Source organism: Lolium rigidum, chromosome 7 (assembly GCF_022539505.1).
Source record: "Lolium rigidum isolate FL_2022 chromosome 7, APGP_CSIRO_Lrig_0.1, whole genome shotgun sequence".
Lineage (NCBI taxonomy): Eukaryota > Viridiplantae > Streptophyta > Magnoliopsida > Poales > Poaceae > Lolium > Lolium rigidum.
This window is the reverse complement of record NC_061514.1, coordinates 195,402,470-195,426,967: the sequence shown is the minus strand read 5'-3', so window position 1 is coordinate 195,426,967 and position 24,498 is coordinate 195,402,470. Positions and strand designations below refer to the sequence as shown.

The window sequence follows — 24,498 nt, the reverse complement described above, 5'->3', positions numbered from 1 at the left end:
TGAAGACGCCCAGCAGGTCTTCGAGGACAGCGATGTCCAAGAGGACGACACTGTCGAGGAGGTCGCTTTCACCAGGAGCAAGCGCCGCTTGTAGATAGACGAGGATTTCATCACAACGGCTGAATCTAGTCCCAGTGACCAAGATAATGATGCCGTTGGAACTCCTCCGCCTTCTCCTATTGACAAGGGGCCATCAGGCTTCTTCGCTGCTGAGGATGACTTGGAACTGTAAGCACCTTCACCCCTCTATAATTTGACCTTTGTTATTTTGTATGCTAATCATTTTGTTTCCTGAAGTAGCTCTGACGATGACCTCGTCCCTCTCGCAAAGAGGGCTAAGTTAACCGCCGAGAGAGCATCATCGGCTAAAGAGCCAAACCCTTCTTCTGCCAAGTTGACACCTCCTACAAGGACGGTCGTAGAAAAAATTCCAGTATCGAAAGTTATTCCTCCTGGTGATGCTCCTACTTCGTCGGCTTCCCGTGATCATGTAAGTAGTTATTTTGCCTTGTTTTTCTGAATCTTCTTCTCATCGACTGAGTCTCCTTAACTTCTTTGTTGCAGCCGATTTATGCCACAGTCGATGTTGTGGTAGATTTTGCCGAGCAGTTTACCCGACTGGAGGCTGAAAACACCCAGCTTCGGAAGAGCGTCAAGTCTTCGGCTGATCAGGTGCTGGAGGCCAACAGGCTTGCCACCGATGCCAAGAAGGAAAACGTCTCGCTGAAGGAGGAGCTGTCGAGGCTGAAGCAGCAGATGAAGGATGAGCAAGAGGCCAGGCGTGCGGCAGCGGTTGCAGTCGATAAGAAGGAAGGCGTCCTCCGCGAGTCCATCAAAGACTTATTGGGTAAAATCCTCGACACATAATTTCTTTTTTTGGTATTTCTTTACTGGCTGCTAATCTGTCTTTCTTTCAGAGGCCGCCAATATAACTGTTACTCAACGCGATCAGCTCCGGGAGGACTCCACATCCGATGCCTTGTCGCTTGCCGCTGAGTCAAATGTCCAAGTCCTTGGCCTTCTGCAAAAGACCAAAGGAGCACTGTCGAGGTTGTACTCGATGATCTTCCCGAAGGTGAAGCAGGACAAGACACTTGGCGAGATGGCGGATGCCTTTCTTGTCGACTCTTTGGAGCCTGTGGAGGTATTGAAACGCCGCTCTCGATTGTTTGGGGCGGTTCTTACTTTCCAGCTGCTAATGGGTCATGGGCTGGGGTCCGACTTGGAAAAGTTATCTAAGGCACTGCCTGTGGATGATGACAACCACTTAGTCGACCTTGAACCCTTCAAAAGGTCAACAGTAACTTGTGCCAATCAGCTGCTGAAGTTAGTAGACGAAGCACAAGCCAAGCCTACTCCTGAAGCTGCCCCTGGCGCATCGTCAGCGCCTCCTTAAACTTGCTCCTTCGTTAATTTGTAAATAAGACCAGACGTAACTTGACTTAGTCCCATTTATTTCGGCTCTGTTGCCAGTTTGAACAACCTTTTGGATGTATTATATATGCCAGCACCTCCCGATGGGAGTTTTATGCTAATGTCTTTCTGAATCGAAGATTATCCTGTAGATTCCTTCATCTTCTTCCCGTGCCGAGCTTTTCTCGAACCCTTCAACTAGTGACGATTCTGCCCTTGTTCGCCGCTTACGTGACCAAGTGTCTCGTTTAAACAAAGACATTGCTTCTCTTCGGGCCATGGCGGCGTTGGTGAAGAAAAAGGGGGAAATAGCAACCGCTGTAGAGCAATATGCTCTCGATGGTCTTCATGTTGCCACCGAAAGTTTGGGCTGTGAGTGTTTTCCCCATCTTCTAACTCCTGACGTAGCTCGGATGTTCCTTTAAACTGATATTCGTTCCTTTCCAGTTGTATCTTCAGATAAATCCGAGGAAGACAGGAAGATCCATGAGAAGGTCGAGGCGATGACTGATACTGCTCATCCAAAGCACGATCTGTGGCTGCATCGTCCGAAGGCCGTTATTATGGCGAAGTTTGAGCATCGGGTCGAGAAGGCACATTACTACTTCGATAAGTTCCATGCCCATCTTACGATGGTTTGGAATACTTTGTTTCCTCTGGATCAAGCTCCCAAAACCTTATCTGCCCTGTTCACACGATTCAAGTCACCAAAAAGGATTCGGCAGTTGGTGCGGAAAGAGCTTCTAGCCGGTGCTGAACTTGCCTTTGCTTCGGTATTGGCGTGTCATCCATCCTTAGATTTAAGGGTCGTAGCAAACACTGATAGGAGTTTAGAGCAATATTATGACATTGCTAGAGGCCCCGCATATATCATTGTCTCTCGGATGGAGTCTTGTCTTGAGAAGGAAACGAGGGGACAAGGGAGCCAGGGAGCCTAGCCATGAACGTAGCATCCTTGTATCTGCATAAGATTGTTTTGTACAAGTTTAATGCGTGCGCTACATGCTATACTAGTTTGATTGATATTTTATTGTCGAGGGCGGTTGAGTGATCAGTTCAACCTGCTCTCTCGACGACTTCGTTGAATTTTGCAATGTTATTGCGAAGCCGATATGTAAGTTTTTGTAAGAGCGAGACCCATCGACTTAGTCGAGGGAATTAGACGCTTGGCTTCGTCACGCGGTGCACCGGTTTGAGCCTTATTTTGGGATAATGTAACCATCGACTACAGCACTCGAAGCTTTTTCGAGGCCAGGATTGGTTGTTTTGGTGCATCATTAATCTTAGCTCTCGTTGAGAGTATTTAATCAATGATGCTGTGTAAGCGTATTCTTCAGGCCAACGCTCCCAATGGGAGTAAGAGCCGATTGTTTAGGGCCCCAAACGATATGGTCTGGTGATAGGGCTCGAATTAAGAAAAAAGGTGGAAAACCTGATTAGAACTTTATTCATAATGCAAAAGTAACCTTAAAGGTTGTCGAGTAAGTAAAAACAACTGTATCCTATGTGTAGAACCATCGCAACTGTGCGATGTTCCATGGATTCCCAACGTCTTTTCCGGAAGCTGGATTTTTGAGCCGATATGCTCCTCCTGGTATCACTTCAGTGACGATGTATGGTCCTTCCCACGGGGATTCAAGTTTCAGGGGTCTTTCTTGCTTCAGCCGAAGCACCATATCCCCAACATTGAATCTTCGGCTGCGTATTCGTCGACTGTGATAGTTCCTCAACGCATGTTGGTACACCGTCGTTCTTGCCAAAGCAATGTCTCATGCTTCGTCGAGAAGGTCCACAGCGTCCTGCAGCGCGATGTTAAAAGAAGATTCTGTGTATGATGTTACCCGAGGAGCTTCGAACCGAACGTCGGCTGGTTGAACTGCTTCGGCTCCATGCACCAAGAAAAACGGGGTGTACTGAGTTGACCTGTTAGGCGTAGTGCGCAAGCTCCATAGCACAGATGGTAGCTCCTCTTCCCAGGCTCAAGCCGCGCCTGTAAGGCGTTTCTTGAAGCCATCCCCTATTAGACCGTTGATCCTTTCTACTTGCCCGTTGGTCTGTGGGTGGCTAACTGATGCGAACTTCAGTTTGATTCCTCCGTCGTCGCAGAACTTCCGAAACTCTTTGGAATCGAAGTTAGATCCGTTGTCTGTGATGATACTGAAGGAGATATGCCCTAGAGGCAATAATAAAGTGGTTATTATTTATATCTTTATGTTTATGATAAATGTTTATATATCATGCTATAATTGTATTAACCGAAACATTAGTACATGTGTGATATGTAGACAATAAGAAGTCCCTAGTATGCCTCTTAAACTAGCTTGTTGATTAATGGATGATTAGTTTCATAATCATGAACATTGGATGTTATTAATAACAAGGTTATATCATTATATGAATGATGTAATGGACACACCCAATCAAGCGTAGCATAAGATCTCGTCATTAAGTTATTTGCTATAAGCTTTCGATACATAGTTACCTAGTCCTTATGACCATGAGATCATGTAAATCACTTATACCGGAAAGGTACTTTGATTACATCAAACGCCACCTGCGTAAATGGGTGGTTATAAAGGTGGGATTAAGTATCCGGAAAGTATGAGTTGAGGCATATGGATCAACGAGTGGGATTTGTCCATCCCGATGACGGATAGATATACTCCGGGCCCTCTCGGTGGAATGTCGTCTAATGTCTTGCAAGCATATGAATAAGTTCATAAGAGACCACATACCACGGTACGAGTAAAGAGTACTTGTCGGGAGACGAGGTTGAACAAGGTATAGAGTGATACCGATGATCAAACCTCGGACAAGTAAAAATATCGCGTGACAAAGGGAATTGGTATCGTATGTGAATGGTTCATTCGATCACCGAAGTCATCGTTGAATATGTGGGAGCCATTATGGATCTCCGGATCCCGCTATTGGTTATTGGTCGGAGTGAGTACTCAACCATGTCCGCATAGTTCACGAACCGTAGGGTGACACACTTAAAGTTGGATGTTGAAATGGTAGAACTTGAATATGGAATGGAGTTCGAATATTTGTTCGGAGTCCCGGATGAGATCCCGGACATCACGAGGAGTTCCGGAATGGTCCGGAGAATAAGATTCATATATAGGAAGTCATATTCCAAGTTTGGAAATGATCCGGTGCATTTATGGCAGGTTCTAGAAGGTTCTAGAAAAGTCCGGAAGAAATCACCATGGAAAGTAGAGTCCCGGAGGGACTCCACCTTGCATGGCCAGCCAACCCTAAGGGGAGGAGTCCAAGGTGGACTCCCCTAGGGTGGCCGGCCAACCCCCTCATGGAAGGGGGAATCCCACCCCAAGTGGGATTCCCACCTTGGGTAGGTTTCCCTACATATGGGAGGTTTCATTGTTGGGGTCTTATTCGAAGACTTGGATACCAACACTTGGGGATTTCCACCTATATAATGAGGAGGAGAGAGAGGGGGCTGCCCACTCTTGGCCGCACCACCTAGGGCTGCCCTTGGCCGGCGCCCTATCCTCCCCCTCTCTCCCCAAACCCTAGCGGTATCTCTCCTCCACCACATCCCGCACGCTTAAGCGAAGCTCCGCCGGATTTCTCCACCACCACCGACACCACGCCGTCGTGCTCGTCGGATTCAAGAGGAGCTACTACTTCCGCTTCCCGCTGGAACGGGGAGGTGGACGTCGTCTTCATCAACAACCGAACGTGTGACCGAGTACGGAGGTGCTGCCCGTTCGTGGCGCCGGAAGCGATCATGATCAAGATCTTCTACGCGCTTTTGCAAGCGGCAAGTGAACGTCTACCGCAGCAACAAGAGCCTCATCTTGTAGGCTTTGGAATCTCTTCAAGGGTGAGACTCGATATCCCCTCGTTGCTACCGTCTTCTAGATTGCATCTTGGCTTGGATTGCGTGTTCGCGGTAGGAAAATTTTTGTTTTCTATGCAACGTTATCCTACAGTGGTATCAGAGCCAGGTCTATGCATAGATGGTTGCACGAGTAGAACACAATGGTTTTGTGGGCGTTGATGCTCTTGTTATCTTTAGTTTGATTACTTTGCATCTTTGTGGCATAGTGGGATGAAGCGGCTCGGGCTAACTTTACATGACCGCGTTCATGAGACTTGCTCCTCGTTCGACATGCAACTTGTATTGCATAAGAGGCTTTGCGGGTGTCTGTCTCTCCTACTATAGTGAAGATTCAATTTACTCTTCTATTGACAACACTACTATCACCGTTGTGGTTCATGTTCGTAGGTAGATTAGATCTCACTCGAAAACCCTAAACCACGTAAAATATGCAAACCAAATTAGAGACGTCTAACTTGTTTTTGCAGGGTTTGGTGATGTGATATGGCCATGATGTGATGATGAATATGTATGAGATGATCATTATTGTATTGTGGCAACCGGCAGGAGCCTTATGGTTGTCTTTAAATTTCATGTTGAGTAGTATTTCAAAGTAGTTGTAATAGTTGCTACATGAGGTGAACAACCATGAAGACGGCGCCATGAACCTTGACGCTACGCCGACGATGATGGAGATCATGCCCGTTGATGATGGAGATCATGTCCGTGCTTTGGAGATGAAGATCGAAGGCGCAAAGACTAAAGGGCCATATCATATCACATATGAATTGCATGTGATGTTAATCCTTTATGCATCTTATTTTGCTTAGATCGCGACGGTAGCATTATAAGATGATCCCCGACATTAATATCAAGATAATAAAGTGTTCTCCCCTCGTATGCACCGTTGTACGGTTCGTCGTTTCGAAGCATCTCGTGATGATCGGATGTGATAGATTCAACGTTCACATACAACGGGTGTAAGCCATGTTGCACACGCGGAATACTTGGGTTTGCTTGACGAGCCTAGCATGTACGGACATGGCCTCGGGACAACGGAAACCGAAAGGTTGAACACGAGTCATATGGATGATGTGATCAACATGTTGATGTTCACCATTGAAGCTACATCATCTCACGTGATGATCGGTTTTGGTGTAGTGGATGTGGATCGTGTACCACTTAACAACTATGAGGGATGTTGTGTTAAGTGGGAGTTCATTAGTAATTAGATTAAAACATGAACTAATTATCATAAACATAGTCCGAGTAGTATTTTGAATTAATTTTGTAGTATTGGCATCCGTTTTCTACCATGCGCTAGTCTTGTAATTGAGATAGAAATATCGTTAAAATCTGACAAGAAACTTTACGGATTGGTACCGTATTGTTAAAGAATCAAGAATTGATTAAGTCCTATTGCAAACTTTTAGTAAACCTCACATTGTTGATTCAAAGAGCTATGGTTTCAATTAGTACCTAAAGTTATCTTGTCTCCGTGAAACTTGAAGTTCAAATCTGTTTGAAAAGTAAGGAGCTGAAAATTTAGTTTTCAGAAATAATCAAGGTATGAGATATATGTGATATCTAAGACCTTATTGCAAGATGATAGAATATAATTTGGTGAGACTACATGAACTCATAAGTTTTATGGGAATGTACGAAGGTTGAAGACACAAGGCGTCACAATCCTCCAACTATTGGGGCACTAACGATATTCGCATATCCATGAAGTGAACATCCTTAATATGCATCGTTGCTAAGACTCGTCGTTTCGAAGCATCACGTGATGATCGGGTGTGATAGATTCTACGTGTGCATACAACGGGTGCAAGCTAGATTTGCACATGCAAATACCAAGGTTTAAACTTTATGAGCCTAGCATGTACAGACATGGTCTCAGAAAGTTGTCATGAATTAATGGATAAAATTATGAGTGAAATTGTTCATCGTATTACAAAGTTACTAATAGTGAAATCTGGAACATTTGTCATATGATGATTAACTTCAAAATAAGAACCTCAAGGTTATTGGTATTAGACCAACAAACCTAGAAGTTATTGATGTTGAAGTGTTTTTCTGAATAATGAGGAAAGCTAAAAGAGAAACTGCAAAAGATATTTTGGCAAAAGAAAAGAAAAGACTAGAAAGTCTAGCTCGGTGTATATAAATGATATACATGTTATGGTTGTATTCCTAGTTAAGTCACACTAAGAAATTCTTGGGTATTAGTACTATATTGGTTGGTATGAAGTGTCATACAAAACAACGCAATACAAGAATACAATGGCCTAAGTGACTGACAAGGAATATGATAGGAATGCACGCCTGGAACAAAAAAATAAAGTGTTATTATGTTCATCGTTGGCATTCTATCTAACCCTTAGAATTTATAATAAAGAACTTAATAATTGTTATTTTGCTCTGGTCAAATGAAAACAATGAGTTGTTTAAATTATGACATTACTCCATGTACGATGGATAAGTTATTATAAATCTTAATGGTGAAACACACATACATAACACTGACGCTAAAATGCTATAAGGCAAATGATTTGAATTCCACTTATTTGTGGAACCGCCATTTAGGTCATGTTGGAAAGGAACGCATGAAGAAACTCCATGCAAATGGATTTTTGGAGTCATTTGATTTTTTGAATCGTTTGGCGCTTGCAAATCTTTTCTAAAAGAGAATGACTAAAATACCGTTCATAGGCCAAGTTTTGAACGGGCAACTAACTTAGTGGAAACATACATGATGATGTATATGGATCATCGGGCATAGTTGTGTGCGGAAGATTCTTATACTTCATGAAAACTTCAAACAATGAATTGAGTATATATATGTGGATATATTCGATAAGGAAGAAGTTTGAAACATTTGAATGGATTCAAATAAATTTCAGCATGAAGTAGAAATCATCTTAATAGAAAAGTCAAATATCTATGATTGGATCATAGTGGAAATATTTGAATTACTAGTTTTAGCGAACATCTAAGAGAGTTATGAAATTGTTCACAACTCACATTTCTTGGAGTATCATAGTTATGATGAAGTATCCGAGAGATGTATCCAAACCTAGTTGGGTCAATGATGAGATAAAATATTAATGCCATTATATTTTTTGTGAATTATGCTTTAGAGACTACCGCTTTACACTGAATAGAGCATCATCATGATCCGTTGAAATGACATCATACGAGTTATGACATGGGTATAAACCCTAATAGTCTTTTCTTAAATTTTGGTATGCATAGCATAAGTAAATAAGTTTACAACCAAAATCGGATGAATGTCTTTGTTGGTTATCCCAGAGAATTGATTGGGAATTCTCCCCACAATGGAGACAAAGACAAAAGTGTTTGTCAATGTTTCTTATTTCCAAGAAATTGTTTCTAGCGAAGTTTTTGAGTGGGAGGACAATAGAACTTGATAAGGTTTATGAACCTGAGCATAATGATCAGAGTAGCGCAGCATCGGAATTGGTTCTGGAAGCGGCCACGACGATCATGGCTCCTATGACTACAAAGTGTTTTAGCCATGGAGATCGAAGTACATATTGAACCTTGTAGGTATGGTTTACTTTGTGATCAAATAAATGATTTGTGGACAAAGGATTGATTTTGAACAATGATAAACCAACTACAAGCAAAGAAGTTATGATGGGCCCTGACTCCGTTAAAATGGCCATGCGCCATGAAATCCAAGATAGATGAATACTTTATGAAAGTAAATGGATCTATGAAATTGATAGACTTGGATGAAAAATCCTTGAAGAAAGCCTGACTTATCGAAAAATTGTTTACGACAAAGTTCAAAGAGTTGAATACGATAAGATTAGATCTTCCGTAGCAATGCTTATAGTCTATGTGGATTATTCTAGTAATCACTACATATTTCTTTTATGAGATATGCTAGTAGGATGGCAAAATACACTACTTAACGAAGTATGTATACAAGATACAACCAAGAGTTTTGCTGGTCCGTGGAATACTAGATAGGTATACAAGCTTCAATTGGATGAAATAAGTATCACGGAGTTGGAATCTTCACCAGATGAAATAGTCAAAGAGTTTTTAATTTCATCAGAGACGATGAAGAGGCTTGCATTTGCAAGAAATTAAGTGGGAGCGCTAAGACACATTTATAATACTTTATGTAGGTGACATATAGTTGGTTATAAATGATGTAATTATATACTTGATTAAAAAGGTTTCATTGAGAATTAACTTCAATGAAAGGATATGGATCGAAACAAATTTAGTGTCAAGATCTATGAAGATAGATTGAAACACATAAATAAGTTTAAGTCAAAGTACATATGATGGATATTGAAGTAGTTCAATATAGAAATATTAAGAAAATATTCTTGTCATGTGAAAGTTTTAACAAGACTTGAGTGTATCTGACACTCAATGAGTAAAAACACATGAGTGATTATAGATCACGAATAATATGTACACAATCAGATATCATGTGCTATAAAGTGTTATGAGCATATACCAGAATGATTCATATGATGATCATTGGACGACAGTAAGAATATCCTTGAGTACTTTAGAAGAACTAAGGATATATATATTTTTTTTTGTATGAATAAATTACAAACAAATCGCTGTAAGGTGTTACACCGATATTGGTTTTGTCACATATAAAATATAATTTCAATCTCAAATTAGACTAAGTGTTGTTTAAAAGGTAGCACAATGAGCTAGATGTTGTCTATGCTAGATTTAGAAGAGTTCTAAATAATGTAACGGATTCTACAAAAGAAGGCAGAGTATGTCATTATTTTGACAATGACAAAGGATGCTAAGTCAAGAGGTTCTTTCAGAACTTGGTGTAGTTCCGACAGAGTCAGAACTTTGAAGCTATATTGTGTGTGACAATATTAGTGACATATTTCAGACAGCGGAATTAAGGTTCCACCAGAAGATCAAACATTTTTAATGCCAACTCATTTGGAAATGAGTGATGCGTTGAGACGCAAATGAATTACAAAATACATACGTTTCGAGCGTGTCGGATCCGATGACTAAAAACCTCTCCCGTGAGCAATACATGATAAAGCACCGGAAGGCCAAGGTGTTATATCTTTACAAATGTAAACTAGATTATTGACTCTAGTGCAAGTGGGAGACTCGAAGGAGATATGCCCTAGAGGCAATAATAAAGTGGTTATTATTTATATCTTTATGTTTATGATAAATGTTTATATATCATGCTATAATTGTATTAACCGAAACATTAGTACATGTGTGATATGTAGACAATAAGAAGTCCCTAGTATGCCTCTTAAACTAGCTTGTTGATTAATGGATGATTAGTTTCATAATCATGAACATTGGATGTTATTAATAACAAGGTTATATCATTATATGAATGATGTAATGGACACACCCAATCAAGCGTAGCATAAGATCTCGTCATTAAGTTATTTGCTATAAGATTTCGATACATAGTTACCTAGTCCTTATGACCATGAGATCATGTAAATCACTTATACCGGAAAGGTACTTTGATTACATCAAACGCCACTCGCGTAAATGGGTGGTTATAAAGGTGGGATTAAGTATCCGGAAAGTATGAGTTGAGGCATATGGATCAACAGTGGGATTTGTCCATCCCGATGACGGATAGATATACTCCGGGCCCTCTCGGTGGAATGTCGTCTAATGTCTTGCAAGCATATGAATAAGTTCATAAGAGACCACATACCACGGTACGAGTAAAGAGTACTTGTCGGAGACGAGGTTGAACAAGGTATAGAGTGATACCGATGATCAAACCTCGGACAAGTAAAAATATCGCGTGACAAAGGGAATTGGTATCGTATGTGAATGGTTCATTCGATCACCGAAGTCATCGTTGAATATGTGGGAGCCATTATGGATCTCCGGATCCCGCTATTGGTTATTGGTCGGAGTGAGTACTCAACCATGTCCGCATAGTTCACGAACCGTAGGGTGACACACTTAAAGTTGGATGTTGAAATGGTAGAACTTGAATATGGAATGGAGTTCGAATATTTGTTCGGAGTCCCGGATGAGATCCCGGACATCACGAGGAGTTCCGGAATGGTCCGGAGAATAAGATTCATATATAGGAAGTCATATTCCAAGTTTGGAAATGATCCGGTGCATTTATGGCAGGTTCTAGAAGGTTCTAGAAAAGTCCGGAAGAAATCACCATGGAAAGTAGAGTCCCGGAGGGACTCCACCTTGCATGGCCAGCCAACCCTAAAGGGGAGGAGTCCAAGGTGGACTCCCTAGGGTGGCCGGCCAACCCCCTCATGGAAGGGGGAATCCCACCCCAAGTGGGATTCCCACCTTGGGTAGGTTTCCCTACATATGGGAGGTTTCATTGTTGGGGTCTTATTCCAAGACTTGGATACCAACACTTGGGGATTTCCACCTATATAATGAGGAGGAGAGAGAGGGGCTGCCCACTCTTGGCCGCACCACCTAGGGCTGCCCTTGGCCGGCGCCCTAGCCTCCCCTCTCTCCCCAAACCCTAGCGGTATCTCTCCTCCACCACATCCCGCACGCTTAAGCGAAGCTCCGCCGGATTTCTCCACCACCACCGACACCACGCCGTCGTGCTGTCGGATTCAAGAGGAGCTACTACTTCCGCTGCCCGCTGGAACGGGGAGGTGGACGTCGTCTTCATCAACAACCGAACGTGTGACCGAGTACGGAGGTGCTGCCCGTTCGTGGCGCCGGAAGCGATCATGATCAAGATCTTCTACGCGCTTTTGCAAGCGGCAAGTGAACATCTACCGCAGCAACAAGAGCCTCATCTTGTAGGCTTTGGAATCTCTTCAACGGTGAGACTCGATATCCCCTCGTTGCTACCGTCTTCTAGATTGCATCTTGGCTTGGATTGCGTGTTCGCGGTAGGAAAATTTTTGTTTTCTATGCAACGTTATCCTACAGATACTGTGGGGCATACTGATACATCTCCAACGTATCGATAATTTCTTATGTTCCATGCTTGTTTTATGACAATACCTACATGTTTTATACATACTTTATGTCATATTTATGCATTTTCCGGCACTAACCTATTAACAAGATGCCGAAGAGCCAGTTGCTGTTTTCTGCTGTTTTTGGTTTCAGAAATCCTAGTAAGGAAATATTCTCGGAATTGGACGAAATCAAAGCCCAGGATCTTATTTTTCCACGAAGCTTCCAGAAGTCCGAAAGGGAAACGAAGTGGGGCGACGAGGCGCCCACACAACAGGGCGGCGCAACCAAGGCTTGGGCGGCGCGGCCCTAGCGTGTGGGCCCCTCGTCAGCCCTCCGACTCCGCCCTTCCGCCTACTTAAAGTCTTCGTCGCGAATACCCCAGTACCGAGAGCCACGATACGGAAAACCTTACAGAGACGCCGCCGCCGCCAATCCCATCTCGGGGGATTCAGGAGATCGCCTCCGGCACCCGCCGAGAGGGGAATCATCTCCCGGAGGACTCTTCACCGCCATGGTCGCCTCCGGAGTGTTGTGTGAGTAGTTCACCCCTGGACTATGGGTCCATAGCAGTAGCTAGATGGTCGTCTTCTCCTCATTGTGCTATCATTGTTGGATCTTGTGAGCTGCCTAACATGATCAAGATCATCTATCTGTAATGCTACATGTTGCGTTTGTTGGGATCCGATGAATAATGAATGCTATGTTATGTTGATTATCAATCTATCATCTATGTGTTGTTTATGATCTTGCATGCTCTCCGTTATTAGTAGAGGCTCGGCCAAGTCGTTACTTGTAACTCCAAGAGGGAGTATTTATGCTCGATAGTGGGTTCATGCCTCCATTAAATGCGGGACGAGTGACGTAAAGTTCTAAGGTTGTGGATGTGTTGTTGCCACTAGGGATAAAACATCAATGCTATGTCTAAGGGTGTATTTGTTGATTACATTACGCACCATACTTAATGCAATTGTCCGTTGTTTGCAACTTAATACTGGAAGGGGTTCGGATGATAACCTGAAGGTGGACTTTTTTAGGCATAGATGCATGCTGGATAGCGGTCTATGTACTTTGTCGTAATGCCCAATTAAATTTCACACTACTCATCATAATATGTATGTGCATGGTCATGCCCTCTTTATTTGTCAATTGCCCAACTGTAATTTGTTCACCCAACATGCTATTTATCTTACGGAGGGACACCACTAGTGAACTGTGGACCCCGGTCCATTCTTTTACATCGAATACAATCTATCGCAATACTCGTTCTCATCGTTCTCTCGCAAACATCATCATCCACACTATACATCTAATCCTTTGTTACAGCAAGCCGGTGAGATTGACAACCTCACTTGTTAAGTTGGGGCAAAGTATCTTGGTTGTGTTGTGCGAGGTTCCACGTTGGCGCCGGAATCCCGGTGTTGCGCCGCACTACACTCCGCCGCCATCAACCTTCAACGTGCTTCTTGACTCCTACTGGTTCGATAACCTTGGTTTCTTACTGAGGGAAAAACTTGCCGCTGTACGCATCATACCTTCCTCTTGGGGTTCCCAACGGACGTGTGCTTTACCGTCACAAGCAGCACATACCGAACTGACAAGTTATTCCTCTAAAAAACTGAACAGCTGTTTCGGCCTTTTGGTTTCGAACGGGCACTGTCTCGATCCACTTGGTGAACTTGTCGACTGCGACCAGTAAATACGTGTGCCCCCCAGGCGACGACCTCGGCAGTGGTCCAACTTGGTCGAGTCCCCACTGAGCAAAGGGCCAGGCTAGAGGTATTGTCATTAGATCTGTTGCGGGGGTGTGCGGTTTTGGGGAAAAGCGCTGGCAGGGGTCACATTTCATGACTAGGTCTCGAGCATCCGACGCTGCTGTTGGCCAGTAAAATCCTGCCCTGAAGGCTTTTGCTACGAGGGCCCTGCTTCCTGCGTGGTGTCCGCAGGTTCCTTCATGTATCTCGCGCAGTAGTGCTTTTCCATCGTCAATGGCGATACACCTTTGGAGGATACCCGAGATGCTGCGCTTGTAAAGCTCGCCATTGATCACGGTGAAGGCCTTTGACCGCCTGACAATCCGCCTTGCTTCCACAGAATCCTCTGGCAACTCTTTCTTTGTTAGGTACGCTAGTAAAGGTTTGGTCCATAGCGGCTCAAGGAGGAACACTTGCTCCGCTGATGATGGCGAAGGTTCTTCGACAGTTTGCTGCTGGCCCACCACTGATTCATCAGTCGATGGTTTTGAAGATGCCGAAGCTTTTTCCTTTATCGATCGCTGGGCAATGACTTTGTAAAACACTCCATCTGGAATGAGGGAGCACGTGGACCCTATATTTGCCAGAGTATCGGCTTCCTCATTGCTGGCTCTGCCGATATGTTTGAGCTCGCATCCCTCAAACTTGGCTTCCATATTCTGGTACAACTGTCGATAAGCGATCATATTGTCGTTGACTGCGTCGCATAGGTTCATCGATTGATGTACCACTAAGTTTGAATCTCCGTGGATTTCTAGGGGAGTTGCCCCGCATGCTTTTGCCATCCTCATTCCGTGCAGCAACGCTTCATACTCTGCTTCATTGTTCGTCGGCAGGGGGAAGTTCATACGTAGTATGTATTTCATCTTATCTCCCTGCGGTGATATCAATATCACTCCCGCTCCTGCGCCTGTGCTCCGTTTCGACCCGTCGAAGTACATTGTCCATGATCTCGACATGTCGGGTGCTGCTGGTGTCTGCGGCTGGATCCAATCTGGCACAAAATCTGGGAGGACTTGGGACTTTATCGCCGTTCGGTTAACGTAAGTTATGTCGTGTGGCGCTATCTCGATGGCCCATTGGGACACCCGACCTGTGGCTTCTGGGTTAGTCATTATGTTCTTCAACGGCGCTTCACTTACGACGACGATCGGGTGCTCTGTGAAATAATGACGCAGCTTACGAGCCGACTTCCAAACTGCATACGCTAGCTTCTGATGATGAGGATATCTCTGTTTTGCGGGCGTGAGTACTTCACTGAGGTAATAGACGGGCCTTTGAACACCGTGGACATGTCCTGCCTCTTCCCGCTCGACAACCAAAACACTGCTAAAGACTTGTGCTGTTGCGGCTATGTACATAAGCAGCTTTTTCCTTTCGCGTGGGGTGACGAGGACTGGGGACGTCGACAGGATTTTCTTCAGGTTGTCGAAGGACTCTTGCGCCTCTTTGGTCCACTCAAACTTTTCTGACTTTTTCATCATGTTATAGAAAGGCAAAGCTTTTTCTCCCAGCTTGGCGATGAATCTGCTAAGCGCTGCCAGTCGTCCTGCCAACTGCTGCACTTGGTGAAATTCTTTGGCGGCTCCATGTCGAGAATAGCTTTGATCTTCAAAGGGTTAGCTTCAATCCCCCTGGCCGAAATGAAGTACCCGAGCACTTGTCCCCCTGGCACTCCGAAGAAACATTTTTTGGGATTCAGCTTAATTTTATATTTGTCCAAGTTATCGAAGGTTTCCCATAAATCATCGATGAGAGTGGCGGCGTGCTTCGTTTTCACCACAATGTCGTCGATGTAAACCTCGATGTTCCTCCCAATCTGCTCCCCAAGGCAAGCCTGCATGCAATGTTGATACGTCGCTCCCGCGTTTTTCAACCCGAAGGTCATGACGTTGTAACAGAAAACGCCGTGCGGGGTGATGAACGCGGTAAACTCCTGGTCTTTTTTCTTCAGTTTGATCTGATTATACCCGGAGTATGCGTCGAGGAAGGAGAGGCGATCGCATCCAGCTGTAGAGTCGACTATCTGGTCGATGCGAGGCAGCGGGAAGTGGTCTTTTGGGCAGTGCTTATTAAGGCTGGTGTATTCGATGCACATGCGTAGAGCGGTGGTGTCCTTCTTAGGTACCATGACGGGGTTAGCTACCCACTTGGCGTCCTTGAGCTCTCGAATGAATCCTGCTTTTCGGAGTCGGCTGATTTCTTCGCCAATTGCTCTTCTCTTTGGATCGGAAAACCGGCGCATTGACTGCTGCACCGGTTTGGCTGTCGGATCAACGTTAAGGGCGTGCTCAGCGAGTTCCCCGGGGATACCTGGCATGCCGGATGGTTCCCATGCAAATATCTCCCAGCGCTCACGGAGGAACTCGATGAGCACGCCTTCCTATGCGCCAGTAAGGTCAGCCGACGTGTTGACCGTTTTCTTCGGGTCTGTAGGGTGCACCTGTAGCTTCTTAGTTTCCTTTGCAGCGTCAAACTCATCGAATCTCTCGTTTCGATTGTCGGCTGGTGGTTGCGTGTGATCTGTAACGGAGTCAATTGCGTTGAGCTCTTCCTTGACTCCGAACTTCGAGGCTATCTTCTGGAACTCCCGGTCGCAGTTGTCCGATCGAGCAAAGCTTCCATGGACAGTTATTGGGGTCCAGTTCTTGCCTGGCATCTTCAACTTCAAGTATGCATAGTGGGGTACGGCCATAAATTTGGCAAACGCGGGCCTGCTGAGGATGGCGTGATACTGAGACTCCCAGTCGACTACTTCGAACTCGATCTTCTCTTTCCAGAAATTGCTAGGCGTGCCGAAGACCACGTCCAATGACGTTTTTCCAAGAGAATAAGCTGGTCGAGTCGGTATAATGCCATGAAATCCTGTATCGGATTCTCTTAACATATCGACTGTTAAACCCATTGCTCTCATGGTACTGGCGAACAATAAGTTCAAGCCACTTCCTCCATCCATGAATACTTTGCTCATATTGTATCCTCCAATCTGTGCTTCAAGAACAAGGGCTGCGTGGCCAGGCCTCGGAACGGCTTTCGGGTGATCCGCCCTGCTGAAGGAAATACTCTGATCTGACCAGTCGATGAAGTCGGGTGTGTCGACCATGGCGACCCCCGCGTATTTTACTTCTCGGGAGAATTTCTTGATTTCTCTCTTCGAAAAGCTGGTTTTGTGGATCATATTGACTTGCCCGCATGGTTCCGGAAACACCTCTGCCGATGTACGCTCGTCCCGAAGCTCATCTTCTCCTGCTGGTACGTATGGCTCTGGTACGTACGGCTCCGGTGCATAGCTGTAAGATCTTGCCCTTCTCTCCATTGCGTGAACTCTTGATATGGCCTCGGTTCTGAGGTCATCGCAGAACTGCCGAATCTCCAGAAAATGTCGACAGTTCCTTAGTAGGTGGCTAGACTTCTCTCGACCATCCTTCGGATCGATGTAAGAGTGGAGGTAACACGGTGCCTCGAGCTGCTCTGTGGCCGATAGATACGGCGAGCGGGTGCGTCCCTTGATTGATAATGTATCGTGGTACCCTTGCTCGACCTGCCAAATGTGAGGTACTGTTCGTCCTTCCTCCTCATGGTGCGAGTCCCTTCGTCTTTTCCTTCGCCCTGCTGCAACGTCGAAACTCCCTTGATGGTTCTCTTGTATGCTCCTGGATGGAATCCTTAGGGTTGTCATTGGAGGAACACTTTCTGGAACTGCGGCCTTCAGACCGGATACGCCAGCCCTGGGTAGGCGAAGGAAACCTCCAGAATCGATGATGAAGTGAACACCACCGAAAGTAGCATCCATATCGCCAGTCGATCCTGTAGGGATCAAGTGAGGCGCTTCGCGGTGCGGCACGAATTCGTAGGATCCGCAGCGGATTGGATCCCTTGGTTCCGCTGGTGTTGGCGACTCGAGTACGAACGCTGCGGACATGACTGGTGCTGCCGATGACTTGCCTGGTGCTGAAAGGTTTCCCACAGACGGTGCCAATTGTCGAGGGTACTCCTCGGCAATGCCCTCCGTTTGGGGCTTTGGGTTAGCGGAATCCTGCAAGCTAACACGAGACATCGGTTCACAGACAAGCGGGGAGAGCGATTTACCCAGGTTCGGGGCCCTCGATGAGGTAAAACCCTTACGTCCTGCCTGTCTGTTCTTGATTATGATGATAATGGGTTACAATGGGGTGCCGAATAGTTCGGCTGAGATCTCGTCGAGAGGCTAAGTGTTGCGGTGACCTAGCTCTAGGTTTTCTGGCGGCTAAGGTTGCTACGATTGATTCTGTCCCTCGGCAGCCCCTCTCCTGGCCTTTATGTAGGAGGCCAGGTCTCAAGAGGTCTAACCGAGCACGACTAGGTTTACAGTAGTTTCAGATCTAATCTTTCCTTGTTCGGCCGCTTCCTTGTCTTGCCCGTCAAGGATTCCTCTGGTGCGCCGTCCAGGTGGCCCATCTTGCCTCAAGGTGTCTTCATGGGCCTCCAATTAATCAATACAGGATAGGGCAATGTCGGTTACCCGAAGGGTAATGCCCACGTCACAACCATAATTCACTACTAACATTTAGACTTCACCCATGTCCTCAAGAACTAAACGAACTACTCACGAGACATCATATGGAACATGATCAGAGGTGATATGATGATGAATAACAATCTGAACATAAACCTTGGTTCAATGGTTTCACTCAATAGCATCAATAACAAGTAGAAATCAATACCGGGAGAGTATCCCCTATCAAACAATCAAGATCCAACCCAAATTGTTACAGCGGTGACGAGGTGCAGCGGTGGAGACGGCGGTGATGATGATGGAGATGATGGTGATGGTGATGGAGATGATGTCCAGCTCGATGTCGGTGACGATGGCGTCGATTTCCCCCTCCGAGAGGGAATTTCCCCGGCAGATTTCAGCCTGCCGGAGAGCTCTTTTCTCTCTGGTGTTTTCCGCCCCGCAGAGGCGGCTGTGACTCTTCGCGACTATCCTCTGGAGCTTAGATTTTCGGGACGAAGATGTACGCGAAGGAGAGGAGGCCAGAGGGGGCGCGGCCAGGGCAGGGCCCGCGCCGGCCTGTGAGGGGGGCCCATGGCGGCCCTCCTCGGCTCCCCCTTTTGGCTCTCTTCGTCTTCTATAAAATAGGATTTTTCATATAATTTCCGTCAATTATTGATCTTCCGAAATATTGCATTCTGACGGCGCTTTTTCCAGCAGAATCCTGACTCCGGTGCGCGATCCTCCAATAATCATGAAACATGCAAAAATAGATGAAATAACATAAGTATCACCTCTAAATATGAAATATATCAATGAATAACAGCAAGTTATGATATAAAATAGTGATGCAAAATGGACGTATCAGCCCAATATCTCTAAGGTCTTGAAATTTTAATGATTGGAGTAGATCTTACTCCTCTCATGAGGCTTTTATTTGTTTGGAAACAATAGTTGGGATGCACCTAGATATGCATGGTTTGAAAGGTAGGTTGAGTAATTTATCCAACACTTTGGATTTGAGTGTAAAATGAAGCTCTAAACTTGATCAATTAATCATCTCACATATACATGATTTTAAGGCATGACCTTAGGGTTTTACTTGTGATCACTATGTGATACTCACTTTATATTTATAATATGAACATAGATTCTATGTGGTTATGGCTTAGGGTTTTCCAAGTATTCAAGGACATGGGATTTACTAGATATGTTCAGGATATGCTAGGGTTTGCTCTTCCTCACCATTAGTAGGGTAATATCTTCAAGATAGTTGTAGGGTAGACATAAGTGCTTGGCTAGGTAGGGTTCTATTATCATTCATTTAGTTATTTCTACTAAGGATGTTGAATATGATCTACTGTTGTTTACTAGTAGTTTCCATGTCATTTTATGTGATGGATGATATGTGCTTATCATATTAAAGTTTAACTTGTACTTATATATCTCCAGAGCATGATCATACATTAAGCATAATCCACTCATTCTCAATAGCTTCTCACCTCACTTCCTAGGGTTTATTATTATTACCAAGTGGTGATGATCATGGTATGGGCTTTCCAAGGTTTAATTAAGAAGATTTCACTCTTACCCCCAAGATCAAGTGCTTGCTCAAATAACTTGAGTGTAATACTTTAGCTTGAATATTCTACATAGACAAGGTTAGGGTTTATTAGATACTTATAATATCTCCTTAAGTGTCTAGGCTAAGGCTCCACTTGGCTATTTTGGTTGGATTGGTCTCCTCTTTACTTCACCAACTCATGGATGTTTTCTTATTCAATTTAATAATGGATTATATCACCACTCTAAGATGAAATGGTTTATCCCCTAATTATTTAGTTCAAAGGTTGTCATTTATTCTTAAATAGGTAAAGCTAGGATTAGTATGAATGGTCTCTCTCATTTGGGAAGGACTTTAATACTAATCTAAGGTTAGACTCCATGGAGAATGATGTGATAATCAATATCTATGTTTAACATAAATGGGTTCTCTCTCTAGGGAATGTCTTGAATAATACCCTAGGGTTATTCTTAAAGATGATGATTTGAGCACATGGATGTATATCCAAGGTTTAGCTCAAGGTTTATCATGGCTTATCTAATAAATAATATAGAACTCTCACTTCTCTAGGTTTGATGCATAATAATTTGGAATAGAGAAGAATATATACTTCTTGAGTTGACCTCCTTGTCATGTTTCCAAGAATGAAGTAGAATGAATACCATGAGGTTCATGGTAGGATCATGGATTAGTTTAAGACATGGAAAAGATAAGTTAGGAATAGTTTCTCCATTTTATTGCTACTTGATTTCCAATTAAATAGATGTTCATATGTTATGGCAAGGATTACCATATTCTGATCTTTTATAAGATCAAGCAGTTTATCCTTGATTAATATGTTATTGTGTTGGTTTTAATTCCATTTGATCTAACCCCTTAGATCAAATCATCTCTACCAAAACAAGGTTTTAGCAAAGGTCACATTGAGGTTTATAGCACTTGACTTGATGATATACTTCAATTCACTCAAGGTCAAGTGAAACTTCGGTTACTGTGACATGTTTTACTTTAAAGCGCGAAAATTCCCCAGATTTTCTATGCATGAATGCAATCCACACATCAGTTTCCTCTATTTTTGTAACCCCGAATCCTGGGATGTTACAATGGGGAACCGGGATATCGGGAGAGCGGAAAGGTGGAGGAATGACATTGTAGCTCACTCAGACACTTGTTGCCCTAGGAGAAGCAATGGGGGTTTTAATTTTGTCTAAGTGATCACCATCCAAGGGCTTGCTAGAGGAGGGTAAGCCCGAAGCATCTCCCTCTTCTAACGCACCCTTGTCCTTTTCCTCTATGACGGGGATGACGGGGGGAACTGACGTTATAAGCCCGGAAACCATTATTTTTATACTTTCCATTTGAGCTTCCATGGAGGACCTCAAAGATATTTCCATCAACTTGAGATCTTCCATAGAGACTGGCTTCGCGGCCCCTTCCGTAACATCATCATCCGGCATACTCTTAGGTGGTTAAGCCCGAAATAAGAGTTGAGGCTCTGATACCAATTGAAAGGACCTCATGCTGCACCTAGAGGGGGTGAATAGGTGCTAACCAATTTTTAGTTCTTTTCAATTTAGGCTTGACACAAAGGTAATTTCTCTAGATAAGCAACTATGTGAATTTACCTATATGACAAGATCAACTACTAAGCAATATATAGTTAGACAATATATAGGGGAGCTAATAAGGATAGAGGTAACCGAGAGTGAAGCATGCAGAGACACAGAGTTGATTCCCGTAGTTCCTTCCTTTTGAGGGGAAGTACGTCTACGTTTGGAGGAATGTGTCGCCACGAAGGCCATACCAACGCCACAAAGGCCTCACTCAGGTCTCCTATGAGCAACGCCACAAAGGCCTAGCCCACTTCCACTAAGGGACTTCCTCGAGCCGAAAATCGGGCCTTTACAAGGTTCTTGGGGCACACATCCACAACCGAATGGGAGGCTCCCAATATCCGTAACAATACAACAACAAGAATAAATCAACCACAAACAACTAGGGTTTCCAAAGAGGAACACTAGCAAACGGGCCCTCAAGCATATGAGGGAAAATGTAAATCGCTTCAGTGAAGATGTAGATCGGTGTCTTCTCCTTCGATTCTCCAAAGATCAAGAGCTTTGGGTGGTTGGAGGATGAGATCTCGTGATTCTTGTGTTTCTTGAAGTGGCTCTAATGGTGGATGAACTTGAGCAAGAATGAGCTGCTTCTTCCAATGGGGAAGAGAGCTATTTATATGAGTAGACGCTCCAGATATGACCGTTATGCACTTTTTCGTGTCACACCGGAAGTACCGGCTGCAGGAGCCGGAAGTTCCGGTTGGATCCCTTTTCGTTTGAAAAGATGCTGGAGCAGGCGTTGGTGGAACTAGGGCGAACTTCCGGCCAAGTTCTGGCCTACTTCTGAAAATGTGAGAAAGTCCCTTGGAAACATACTGTAAGCGAATGCGCTGTTTTCGGAACAAGGCCGGAAGTAGGGCGGAAGTTCCGCTGGCCGGAACTTCCGGCCTACTTCCGCCAAAACTTCTTTTGTGAAGTCCACAGCTGAGCTTTTGGCAGGAGTATCCGTGCGGAACTTCCACCTGCTGAGGTCGGAACTTCCGCCAGGAGCAGAAACACAGCAACAACTCTAGTTTTGAGATATCTATCCATCAGACTTATGTGCAATATCAAATCATGTACATGTCTACATCAACACACATAAACTTGTACATGTGTTGATATCAAGCACTCAAAACCCAAAAGGGCGGGAAATGTTTTTTCAATACCATTTTGCTATGTTTTCTCTATGCTAAAAAACAAACAGTTGCTTTCAGAGCACTATTATTCATGATCTTTTGTTTGAGTTACTTCTCATGTTGTAACATAGTTGCTAAGTTCTATTGTTAGAATTATATCTATCATGCCTATGTTTAGAGTACTTTGATCTCAGGTTACAATACTTTTACAATAACTTGATCAAGATTGTGTTGGCTGCATATCACCTCAAAAATTATTTTGTTATCACTTACCTACTCGAGGACGAGCAGGATTTAAGCTTGGGGATGCTGATACGTTGCAAACGTATCTATAATTTTTGATGCTCCGTGCTTGTTTCCATCATTTTTATATGTTTTGTTTACACTTTGTGGTATTTTTATGCATTTTCTGAAACTAACCTATTAAAAAGATGCCACAACGTCATTTCATGTTTTCTGCTGTTTTTGTATTTCAGAAAAGTTGTACAGAAAATATTCTTGGAATTGGACGAACAAAAGCCAAAACCTCATATTTTTCCCGACACGAAGACGGAGTCCAAAGTAAAGACGGAGGGAGGCACCGAGGCAGCCACACCATGCCTAGGCGCGACCCCTGGCCACGCCTAGGGGTTGTTTGGGCCCCTCAGGCGCCCACCGATCTCGCCCTTCCGCCTATAAATTACCTTCTGGCGATGTCTCAAGCTCGCGCTTCGGTGCCATGGTGGCGCGAAAACTCGAGCTCAAACTCGTGCGTGCGGAGTGGAGTAGGGAGTGGAACTGGATAGAGGCAGTCCCCCTCTCCAGTCCACATTTAATAGGACTCGCGGGCACCGACAGGTGGGCCTGGTAGGTGAGCAGGCAGACACACGAAAACGCCGCGTGCCATCCACGGCATGGGCGGGCACAAAGCTATTCATGGGTATTCATACGAATACCCATTAATTTCGGCTAGGAAAAATCGTGTAGTATTCAGCCACTTAACCTAGAAAATCTAGATATCCTTCTAGCCGAAAATCAGCAGTATTAGCCCCCATAATATTCTCTTGAGGCTTGAGCAGTCTGGCCTCTCTCTCTCTCTCTAGCTAAGGCAGCAATTGATTCAATTTATCAATCTTTCTATCATGCAGTTCTATGTTTAAAAAATTATGAATCTTCACGTTTTAGCATTGAACTTTTTTCCTGACCTTGAATACCCATTATCAATAAGTTGTGCCCGCACGTGATCCATGGCCACACGAACCATAATCCAGATTTAGGCCTCCTTTGATTTAAACGGTAGGAAAAACATAGGAATAGGAAAGGTATAGGATTGGAATGACATGTCTAATTGAATCATATAGGAAGATGAAGTTTGTTTGATTGTAGCAAAGGAATTTTTCCATGAGGTATGAGCTAATGCTTTTTTCCTATAGGAATTAGAGCATCTCCAGCCGCATCCCCCAAAGCCCATTTTTGTCCGGCGCGGCCCGATACGGTGTCCGGCGCCCCGAGCCCGTCCCCGTCCCACAGGGGACGCACCGGGGACGCCGGACACACCGAAAAGCGAGGCGGGCTCCCACATGTCGGCGACTATTTGCATAAACCGTTGGTTCGCGCCTCTTTTCTCGTCGCTCCTTCGTTCCCGCCTCCCACCCCATCGCCGCCGCTGGATTTTCCGGCCGGTTGGGCGTCTGATCTCTGCTGAGAGTCGGAACCGTTGTCGCGGCTGGGGCTCCCGCCGCCGCGTCGCCAGCGCGTCCCAGAACGCGC

The 24,498-nt window shown here is 44.5% G+C and overlaps 1 pseudogene; it reads left to right on the top strand.

The window, feature by feature from the left end:
- The first annotated feature begins 1,691 nt into the window (after positions 1–1,691).
- The window catches only part of LOC124672423, a 38,492-nt pseudogene continuing 15,685 nt past the window's right edge, over positions 1,692–24,498 (top strand).